Raw genomic sequence first — 12662 nt, 5'->3', positions numbered from 1 at the left:
TAAGTAATATTGATAAATTTCTGGTAGCTGTATGGCAACACCTCTTTTTTTTTTTTGATTTTTAAATGCTTTTTATTATTACGAAATTATGTTCACAATACATCTCATATATATTTTAATAGCTACTGATCTACTAATCATTTTCTATTTTACAATTTAATTTAATTTGGCTAGTAATCATAGTATTATATTGTTCCAATGTTAATCTACAGCATAATAGGAAAAATAGCTCAAAAACCTCTTTATGAATATATAAATATGTACGTAATTATTTTTATTTCTTGTATGTGCATATGTGTATGTATATACATATTATACATATGTTAACATATTTTATTTTTTGTTTGTAGGATTGAATACAATTAGCTACTAAGCTACGTTTTAAATAAAAAAAAAAAAACGAACGGCTTCATTTAACAAATCTTACATTTATGTTGAATTGATTATAGTATTACAATTTTATTTATAAAAAATCCTGTTACTACATATAATATAATATATGTATGCACGTGTATTTATGTACACTTATTTTATTGTATTGTACATATATTGTACACTTATTACATTTATATATTGTACAATTATTACATTGTATATACTTATATTACGAATGTACATATATGTAGGTATGATGTATGTATGTATGTATGTTGAACTATTTTCATTTTTGAAATTGATATATACTAACATTATTTTGCACTGTGTAAATTTACTGTTTTCAATCTATTTACAACTGTCAAATTTGGTATGATATCTCATGGTATATTTAAACTTCGAAGGTAGGCTACAAAATTTACTTCCACTAATCTACTATACATAAATATGTACATATAAAGATGAATTTTTACTCGTCTATGTGCTATCAATCCGCTCTGCAAATCTACTGTTTGGAATCGTCAAATTTGGTATATAAATATTACATTAAATATGACTTAATATATATCAATATAATCACATGAATTTGAAATTGACAAGCGTTGCTTATTTGTAAAGATTTACTGAATTTTACTTAATTTGTGTATACCACAAAAATTACATTGAAAGGAAAAATCAGATTTATTCCAGCATCTACAAATATAAAATTCAAAAATTGACATACAATATCTTTCACCAGGCCATCGATTTGTCTCTCAAGCATTCTATAAATACAGTTTGGCGACATATTAAATAACAAAAAAATATAATATGAGCGGTACCGCACAATGTTTGAAAATGGACTGATGGAGTACGCGTGTAGAAAAAGGTTGTGTATTATGTATGTGTATTTTGATATAAATTATACATTTTTTTCGGCACCAACTATTATATAATGCTTGGAATTGATCGTAATGAATTTCTCGTATCGTCACGTTAACGTGAACGTATTTGCTTTTGGAAAAGAGCGAGCCGAGCGCTTGCATTAAATTAATTAGTCGACCGCGCAAACAAGCCGTATTTTTTTCTGGCAAATAACCTTTTCTCTCCGACCACACACCGCACGGCAAAAATAAAATAAAACAATCGGCTTCGATTTCCCCTCGGTTTGAAATTTTCCCCCGACGAGCACAAGGATAACGACTCGCTACGTTCGCAAATATTTACTTTCGATCGGCCACGATTTAGACGATAAGAAGCTAAAGCGAGCCTTCTTCTCATTTTCCGCCGATGAATCCTTTCAAACTGCATTTATCGGCCGTAAATGCCGATTTATATTTACTATTTCGACTGATTCTAAACAATGGCCTACGGCAGAGCCGGTGAATTAAAGTTAGGCTCACGTACACCTGTCTCCTGATTTATGTGCTAGATACGTATTCTATGTTCCAAAAAAGCACATAAATATACATATAAAATGAAAACTCATATAAATTAGATCCACGACTTGCAAAATCACTTAATTTTCACTCATATAATTTTATATATATAATTCGGCAGCCAGTTTAGATGAAACATACCTATAGTTTTATGTTTTTACAAATGGAATACAAGAATTGCAAATAGGTTTTTGAGCTATTTTTCCTATTATGATGTACATTAACATTAGAATAATATAATACTATGATTACTAACCAAATTAAATTAAATTGTAAAATAGAAAATGAGAAGTAGCTATTAAAATATATATATAAGATGTATTGTGAACATAATTTCGTAATAATATAAAGCATTTAAAAATCAGAAACCAAAACAAATGGAATACAAATTATTATTATTAAGACACTAGAATCAATTTAAAATTTGGTGATTTTCAATACTGAAATTATATCTATGTATTCTACGAAAAAGATTGCATTTATTTGAAGATAGAACATAAACACTTTCAAACTCAATAACAAACATAATACGTATGACCAAAATTTCGAAGAAAATATATTTAAAAAGTTTCATCTTCTAATATTCGGCATGAAAATTATTAAATTATATATTTATTAAAATACACAAAACAAAAGTGCATTAAAAAAGAAATAACAAGGGAAAGTAGCGAAATTTTAAATTAATATATACAGTAAGAAAAAACAAATATTTAAGTAGAAGAGAATAACTACAAAAATCCGTTTAGGATTTGTCAAGATTAGTTTTGAAAAGGCTTAGTTAATTAGAAGTAACTAATCGGTTTGGCAAGCTATTCCAAAGATTAGGGAATACGGAATCTATGTGCATATAATGATCTAGTTGTAGTGTTTTTTTAATATTAAACTGTTCATATTTTAATAATTTTATTTTCATTTATATTTATTACACAGAGCAACAACAAACTACCGAAGCGGATAATAACAAATGTAGTTCATCCCACTAAATTGTAATATGCAAAGTTGGCTACATTTAATTTATGAGACATAAACGTTTATAACAATGCGCAATTTTTACAGACATTTGGCATTTGCAGTTTTTAACTCATAATGAAGTATAATTGGGCCAAAAGTGAGTATTGAAATCCATAATCGGACGTTTTTTCTATTGACTGTAATTTTTTATTACTTTAAAATTGTTATAATTATTTATCTAGCGAAGTTTAAAGAAAAAAAAACAACAATTGCATTCCGTTTATATTTTATATGCTTATGTACATGCATGCATATTTTAATTCATCATCATTATCTATAGCCATTCGCCATCCACTGCTGGATGAAGGCCTCTCCAACACGCTTCCACTCGTCTCTGTTTTGCGCAACTCTCATCCATCTCACCCCACACATTTTCCTAATTTCGTCCACCCATCTTTCATGCGGTTTTCCTTTTATCATTTTGCATTCTCTCGGGTATCATTCTAGCACTTATTTTTTCACCTTTCGTCCATTCTTCTAGTCACGTGGCTCGCCCATTGGCATTTCAATCTCTTCACTCTATCCACTATATCCACAACCCTTGTGATACTTCTCACACACGTTTCTGTTATTAAAAAACTGTTTCCTGTCTTTCCTCCAAGCATACAACGTTCCACACTTCTTTGAGTGCATTGGAATTTGTGTAGCAACTTGGCGCTTAATTTCCAAGTCTCACATCCATACGTCATCACTGGCAAGACACATTGATCAGAGATCTCTTTCTTCAGGCTTATTTTATTTAAATCGCCAATAATATACATGCAAAACGTTTCAGCTCAATCCATTGATACACTCACGAAAACTTAACAAGGGGATGTACTAGATACTACTTCCGGTTGAAATGATCATAGAATCATAACCATGAATATTTTAGTAGTTGATACTAAGTTTCAGTTTAATAGAAATAACGCTATTTATAATACGCAGATTTTCTGGATGCCATTTAGTAAGTATGATCTGAATACAAATCAGTAAAAATCTCAACGTCGAATTTCCTCACAATCACAAAACTTAATATAGGTTGCTTGGTTACCAAGAAACTAATAAATCGAAGTTTTGGTCGTCCGTTATTCGTACTAAATTTTACAATATTTGAATAGTGTAAAAGTGTGTGTGTGTTTCGCAAAATTTAATACATAAACAGTGTGCTTAATTTGCGGTAAAAAAAATTGTGACGTGTTTAAATTTGTTTTTCGTATAAAAATTGTTGAAAACTGCTGAATTGTTTAAAAAATGATACAAATTTCCAAATTTGACGATATATGTCTCTATGGATGTTAATTAATATATTTTTACTTTGTATAATAATACTTGTATCAAATGCAATGTTTCCGGCCAAGGAATTACCCGTTAGAGTTTAGACCTTCCTGGTAAAACTAAAAAAAATAAATAAGTATGATACGTTGTATTACACGATATTTTACCACATATACATATGTTATACGAATCGGATAAACATTGTGGATAAAATAATAATAAAAAGTGGTACGCACGTTCACAGATTTCGAGAGTGATCGATCTGGCGCTGCATCCCGCCGACTTTCAACGAACCCACACTATTCGGCGCGGCTTCTTTTGAAGTCGGCAAAACAAATTGGATGCAAATTGTAAGCGATGTGTGCGAAAACTCCATTATGTATGTATTATGTATGCGGTGGTGGAAGGAACACTTACCCCATCAGGGTTACGGCCGCGATCGGCGGGATTTAAACAGGTCTGCGGCGCGAGATAAAATGTTTTAATTTATGATCCCGGGGTGTTCGCAAACCGAAGGCATCGAATAATTAAATACAAAACTCTCTACCCGCGTCCTAATTGAAATATGTAACCGCGCGGGATTAAACTTTCATTAGCGTCGCGCCAAATCGCGCGAACACACCATTTCATATTTCGGCCGAGATCGCTAATTCACGTCGAACGAAACCGCAAAGTATTATGTCATATATATCGTATTATATACGTATGGAAGAGTAATGAAAATCAATTCGATAATTTGGTATTGATGAGAGACAGCAGCTTGAGCGATCGACGGAAGTGCGTACGTACATATGTACGAGTATAACTAAACCGGTAGCTAAATAGGCCGGAAAGAAAATGAAAATTTTGGATTTCCCACGATAAATCTAGCGGAAAGCTTGCTTCGTATCAAGGGAACGTTAAATATTTTATTTTATTTTTATTGAATTTTATTGAGCTTGAACAATGTCCTGTGACTCCAACCAATCGGTTTATTTTGACAAAAATTTCGGTTAATCTTCATATATAATTTTTTTCAATATCTTAAGATTTTTGAATATTTATAGAAATAAATACTCGATTTCAGCTTAATTGATTATGATTAGCTTTGACGGATAAACATGCATTCAAAATCGCTATTTTATCAGAAACTCCCACACAAAGCGCTCATAACAACCATTTATATGGTTCTAGGACATTTACCTCCCCTAGACACATACCCCCGGTCAAAAATACTGGTTCATAAATACAAATATTAATAACGCATGTATCAGATTCTTTATAAATAATCAATAATCAATAATAATTTAAAATATACAAAACTCCAAAATCAATTGTATTTTAATCTCTTTTTCATTTACTTTTCTCGATTTTACAAATTCCATCATGGATAGTCTAAAAATATTTAAAATATAATAATAATAATATAACAACAATATATACTTCTATTATAATTAACTTTCAATACCACAGAACGCAAACGCTAACTGGTGACTACAAGTCTTTTAAATTGATATTTATTCTATTAACAACAATAAATTGAAATTAAATATTGTTTATAAATTTAAATTCAATTTTTTCTACCACACTTAATTTATTCTTATTTATTACTTTACTTTATTATTAATTAATTATTACTATTTTTAAACAATTTTTATCCATGGCGGGGGTTATTTGCACGGAGGGTAAATGCCCAGGGAGCTTTTGGCCGGGGGTATGTGTGCGGGGGGTACATGTCCGGATACCCATTTACATATATGGCAAAAGTTATCTTTTCAGAAAATCGACATTTTTTTCATGATTCCGTCATAATTTTGAATTCAAAGGTTGCCGAGAGCTTACTTGAGTATTGAATTTTATTTGAAAAACAAAAAATGCCGAAAGAAAACGTCAATTTAATGAAATATAAGTATGCCAAAATGACGTATTTTGACGTTGACTCTAGGATTATGTTTATGATTTATGATTTTCGTATGTCAAATTCAGAAAAATTGGGATTTTCTTGTGGCCCATATTTTAATCCATGTATCGGTCAACATTTCCCTAAGACGAAAAAATGCAACGAAATGTTGCATTTTAAATGAAATAACCAACGAACACGCAATTGTTATCTGATTTATAATAATATTTTATTTATTTATTTATATATATTTTAGCTATCAAGCTAATTTAAAAATACATCTTAATTATTATACTTAACTCTAAAATTTATAATTAACTTATATGTACTGTCCCTCACAGAGGTGTCTCTTTGCACCTCGCAGGAATGCATCCATGTTTTTAGCAGACCTGACGCACTCAGGGAGGGCATTATACATGAGCACACCCCTGTGAAAAACACCCCCAGCCGTCTTATTCTTTCTTACTCTACTTACAACTAGTTTGTCCTTATTTCTAGTATAAAAACTATGTTTATCTCTATTCCTTATTATATAATCATCAAAATACTTAGGTAATAACTTATGATCTAACTTATAAACAAAAGACAATGTACTAATATTTAGACTAATTCTAATACTCATCCATCCTAATTCATCTAACATACTTCCAATACTCTTAAATCTACTCACATTCAAAATAGCTCTCATAGCTTTATTCTGTATTTTTTGCATTTTTTCTAAATCTTGGCCACTAAACAAATTAAGCACAGTGGCACAATAAACCACATGTGGCAAGACAATTGAATTAAACACTAAAATTTTACTTTTTTTACTTAAAATATTTCTTAATCTACATAATACACCAACTTTTCTAGCCATTTTTTTTATTATATAGTCAGCGTGCATTTTAAAATTTAGTCCTGAATCTATGTATACACCTAAGTATTTTATATTTTCAACTTTTTCAATTAACTTATCATCAATTCTAATTTCATTCAATATATTTTTATTTTTACCATTCAACCACATCATTTTTGTTTTATTCACATTCAACTTTAATTTATTTTCACACAACCAGTCATTCACATAATTTAATTCTATATTTAAAATCTCAGACATTACATCAACATTCTTTCCAATTATATATATCAATGTATCATCTGCAAACAAATGTATTTTACACATCTTAATTACCTTAACAATATCGTTTATATATAATATAAATAATAAGGGTCCCAATTTGGACCCTTGCGGCACTCCATGAGGTGTTACAAATTCAGAGGATAACACCTTATCAATTTTTACTCTTTGCCTTCTATTATTTAAGTATGATTGAAGCCACTTTAATACTATACCATTTATTCCTAACTTATATAATTTTTGTAATAAAATATTCCTATCTACTGTCTCGAACGCTCGCTTAAAATCTAGAAAAACTGCTCCAACAACCATGCTAGATTCATCCATCGTCTCCATCCAATCAGAAACCACCAACTGGATAGCGGTTTCTGTTGAATGTTTCACTCTAAATCCAGACTGTTCCACAACCAAACAATCATTTATACTAATGAACTCTTTCAATTGAATCATAACGATTTCCTCCAGCATCTTCTCAACAATTGGTAACATATTGATGGGCCTCATTTCACTGGCTTTATGTGTGCCAGTAACCTTTGGTACCGGTACAATAGTAGACACCTTCCATGCATCCGGGACGGATCCCACTTCTAACGATTCATTTATTAATTTCAGTAACTGAGGTCCAACCATGTCCCAAGTGTTGATTAAAATATCTAGAGTCAATCCATCCATACTAGAAACTGATTTCATGCCCTTCAATACACCATTTAATCCCCCCATTTCCACTAATTTAAACCTTTCAAACTTATTTAAACCCAAATTAATATCATCATTCACACTATTATGCCTTATTTGTATTGAATTAACTATATCATTCACACTATTGATGTAAAACTCATTCAATCTTTCAACCATATCCTCTTTATCATTATATACTACTCCCTCGACTTCTAATTCATTCAAAGAAACATTTTTTCCCCCGGAAATCAAAGTTTTAATTATTCGCCACATTTTTGTGGGATCTTTTTTTGCACCATCAATATTTCTTTCATGCCAATCCCTCTTCGCATTACGTAAAACATTCACACATTTATTCCTCTTTCTTTTATACTCTAACCAAGCCTTTTCTAATTGGATTCCATCCATAGCCTTAATAATTTTATATCTTTTATAACTAACATTCTTATCAACTAAGCTTTCCTTTACTTCCTTGGTAAACCAAGGTTTCAGCTTATGCTTATGCATGATTCTTGTGGTTTTTACGCATTTACTTTTAGAATATGTTATATTACGATACATTATCTCCCACATTTCATTCACACTATCACCATCCTTTCCCCATACACACTCCTTTAACAATTCATTCATCAATTGATAATCAATGTTTTCTCTTTCAGTCACCTGCATATTTTTAAGTCCTCCGTTACTAAACCGCTGTCCCAAAAACATGTTGACAATAGAATGGTCTCCTATTTTCGGTACATCTTTCACCTCACACCGCAGATCCATTATATTTGTTATAACCAAATCAATGAGAGAGCTTGATAAATTATTCACTCTCGTTGCTTCCGTCACTTTTTGTTTAAAACCCAATTCATTTACCCAATTTCTCAACTTTTTTACATAAAATTCTTCTGTCTGTAACCAATTAAAATTCCAGTCCCCAAACATAATTATATTTTTACTCACATCTATACTTCTTTCACTCAATTCTTCTAAAAATTTAAGAAATCTTCCACTTCTACCATTCGGAGAGCGGTAAATTACTAGCAAAAACACAGTAACTCCATTCACAAGCAGATCCACACCAATTGTCCAAAACTCACCATCAACCTTATTAACTATTACATTACCGTAACTTAAATCATCCCTTAAATACAATAGTACCCCACCCGTATGTCTAGAATTAGAGTCACATCTCAAAACACAATATCCATCTATATTCAGCTCAAAATCTTCAAAATCACTAGTTACATGCGTTTCACTTAAACCTATAAATAATGGTTTTTGACTTACAGTTAAACTCCAAACCTCATCCTTGTGAGCAAAAAAACTTTGTACATTTATACCGATACCTTTTGGTGGTTGCTATATATTATTATACTTAATTCTATTTCTCATTAATTCTATATTTCTTTTATATACACTGCACTTAGTGTCCAACGGTCCGTGATTTGTGTTCAAATTTAATTTTAATTTATTATTACTTTTAAAGCAATTATTACATTTTATTATTTTATTGTTACATCCCTCGCTTTTGTGCCCTTCTTCTCCACATTTCGCACATGTCACCTTGTTTCTACAATCCACCGCTTTGTGATTAAATCCGTAACAATTTAGACATCTTAGAATATTAATTTCTTCAAAAACCCTACATCTATCCCAATTTATATTTACTTTTCCATCTTCAATAAATCTTTTAAATGTATTGCAATCTACTTCCACTATCGCATTATATTTATTATTTTTTCTACTTTTCCATATTTTTAACACCTTCAGTTCACCATCATTTATAACTTCTTGATTTTGATTCATCAAACACTCAGCCAACTGTTCACTTGTAAGTTCCTCCGACATATCTACAATTTTAATTTTGGGATTTTTTAATTCCCCTCTTTTAACATTATAATTCTCCCCTAATTTATTTTCTACTTCTTTTATTAATTTAATACTATCCTGTGCACTGTTACACGTTACAGCAATGCCCCCTTTACCGATTTTTTTAACCCCTTGTATTCCTATTTTTAGTTCCTTTGGTTTTATTAAATTTTTGCACTCATTTTTTGTTTTGTCCGTATCTTGAATTTTTTTCGGAACAATTATTGTTACGTCATTATTATTTTTTTTAAGTGCATTTGCATAACTTAAATTGTTATCATTTTTATTTACACTTTTTAAAATGTTTAATTCACTGTTAGTTTTTAGTATATTTATGTCTTTTTGTATATTGTTTTTCAAATTTTTAAATTCACTTCTTAATTCACATATTACATCCAAAAATTGTTCCTTATCATTATTTTCATTTTCACAAATATATTCAACTAATTTTTTTACTGATGTAATTAAAAATGACTTATTGTCGTTTGATATACTGTTAGTTTTTGTGGTCAAAATGTCCATAATTTTTTTTTCAATTGTTATTACTTCACTTATGCGTTCTGATGCCATTATTATACACTTAGAACGTACACATAATTATATATTACAAATTTATTTTTAATTTTTTAATTGTTACAATTTCGTTGCCCAAATCGCCACACACGTAATCAACGTCTGTACACGATCACGACAAGAACCCAACTAATAAAGAAATAATTATTGATTATTTACAAATTTATGGCGAAATTAAAAAGAAAAAGACTTGATAACTTGAAATAGAAAGTAAGTATTGAATTTCATTGTTAGAATTTGTCGAAATGTCAAAGTGAGAGTAATTGTTTTTTTTACAAACCTCCTTTACGTTTTTTATAAGAACACTTTAAAGACAATTTCACGGAAAAAAAATTTGACTTTATTTTGACAACTTCACGAAAACAATCATAAATAAAATAACAACAACCAGTAAGTTATTTTGTTGCCAATAGATAACTGCTATTTTTCTATTGTATAAATATTATTAAATTGATCAAATATCAAATTCATAATACTGTAAACAATTTTTTTCAAAAGACCCATCCAAGTACTATACATATTTGACGCTATTTATGGCCTAAAATTTCTAATATAACGGGCTTTAACTTGAGATAAACACATATTGGGAGCTACATTATGTTCTTAACTATGTATAAACATTTTGATATTTAACATCATGCACACGCAAGTAAGGGTGAAAACACACAGCACGGAACATGGCACGTGGAACGTCGACAAGTTCTCCTACATTTCTTCAAATATGGTTATTGATCACTGTCAAGCAAGGACAAATGCAAGGATACAATTTTACCAAAAACACTCCAGGGGGTCATTTTTGGACGACGCGTGCTTGCCGTTCCATGAATCTGTGCAAGGCACGCCACTTTTTTTTGCACATCTAAAAAAAACCATGTGCCACGTTCATCTCTGTGTGTTTTTGCCCTTGTACTATGATCGAACGTACTATACCTTACTAACGTGTATGCAAGCAGGATGCAGGATGCAAGCTCACGTTAATACAAAAACCATGTTCTTAAGGCTACGACCATAAGACTTGAAGCAAACATGATGAATAATATTTTGAAAATTAATCATCCTCCCCCTAATTACATACATATCTATGAATTCCTATCACAACTTCTCGTATTTATATTTTTTACATAGATATATTACCAGGAAGGCTTGACAGGAAAACCCCAATACGCCTTCCTGGACAATTAATTACAAACAATGCAGCATTTTAATATTACATAAATCACTGTATTTCCAGAAGCTAAAGAACACGAAATAACAATTAATGAATTACCGAATTAATCCATTGAGACATCTATGGATTTAGATTTTTGTACATAATTTTTACAAATTATACACACAATAAATACAGAAGATTTGCGACAGCAGGAAAGATCATTTTTGGCCAATTTTGAGGAACCGTTTCAACAATGATCAGATAGAATCGGCAAACTTTGATAAGAAACGATCGATTTGGAGTCACAAATACCCCCAAATCTAACCAGCAGCATGGCAGATCGAACCCACTGATCACTCGGTGCTAAACATATTATATTAAGCCATACTGCTGGCTATATGAATGTATGCATAATTAAATCAAACGTTCGAATACACTAAAATTAATCATAGTTTAAATTTAATTAAATCATTTTAATTTCAATTGTATATAATGTACATACATACGCACATTTGATATTAAGCCATATCGACTTTTTGCACCATCACGCGTCCCGCGGCCGGCTGTCATATAACTAACAACCATAACGACCTTTGTCTAGAATTAATGCCGCATTTCGATCGGCATAATTGTTGGCTTAGACTACCCGGTAAAATTAAGCGTGAAATGTAAGACGAGGGTCGTCGGCATTTGAGGAATTGCAAGTGACCGCAGCGAAAGCCTCGGCCGAGACCGACGTATGAAAATGAAATGTATGCAAATGGTGCAATTTCGGGGTAGGCTTTCGTCTCCAAACGTAGACTTTAAAGGGGCAATCGTGTAATTCTAACATTTACATGTGATTTTGAAGGCAAATCTGGCATTCGGTTGTGCTGCGGAACGACCCCTGCTAGTACAATAACGCAAGATTTGCACATAAAAAAAACGCTCAAGTGAATCTACGAAAAGTGTACTTCCATTTGATGTACGTATTATATTATATTATACATGTGTATGTAAAATAGGTACTCTATTGCAAGTTTTATACTATGCTTTTAAACTCCTTCATAAAGGTATCTTCTCATGTTCAGTTCAGCTCACTTGGCAGTAGGAAAAGATATGCGTGGTTTTTTGTGTAAGTCTGATTATTCTTTGAAGGACAGAGGTCGAGATCGAACGAGTGTCCCTAGCCGGGGTCGAGTAAGACCCCAGTATTTTTTAATCAAACAAAAGAAGTAATTACAAAATAACAGATAATCAGAAAAATGTAAAAATATTTTAAAACCCCGAAGAAGAGATAAAACCCAAAATTACCATAACGTAAGTGAGATGAAGGACTCTAGTATGCATTGATTTTGATTT

The sequence above is a fragment of the Arctopsyche grandis genome, chromosome 10, assembly GCF_051622035.1.
Source record: "Arctopsyche grandis isolate Sample6627 chromosome 10, ASM5162203v2, whole genome shotgun sequence".
NCBI lineage: Eukaryota > Metazoa > Arthropoda > Insecta > Trichoptera > Hydropsychidae > Arctopsyche > Arctopsyche grandis.
This window is presented reverse-complemented; position numbering follows the sequence as displayed.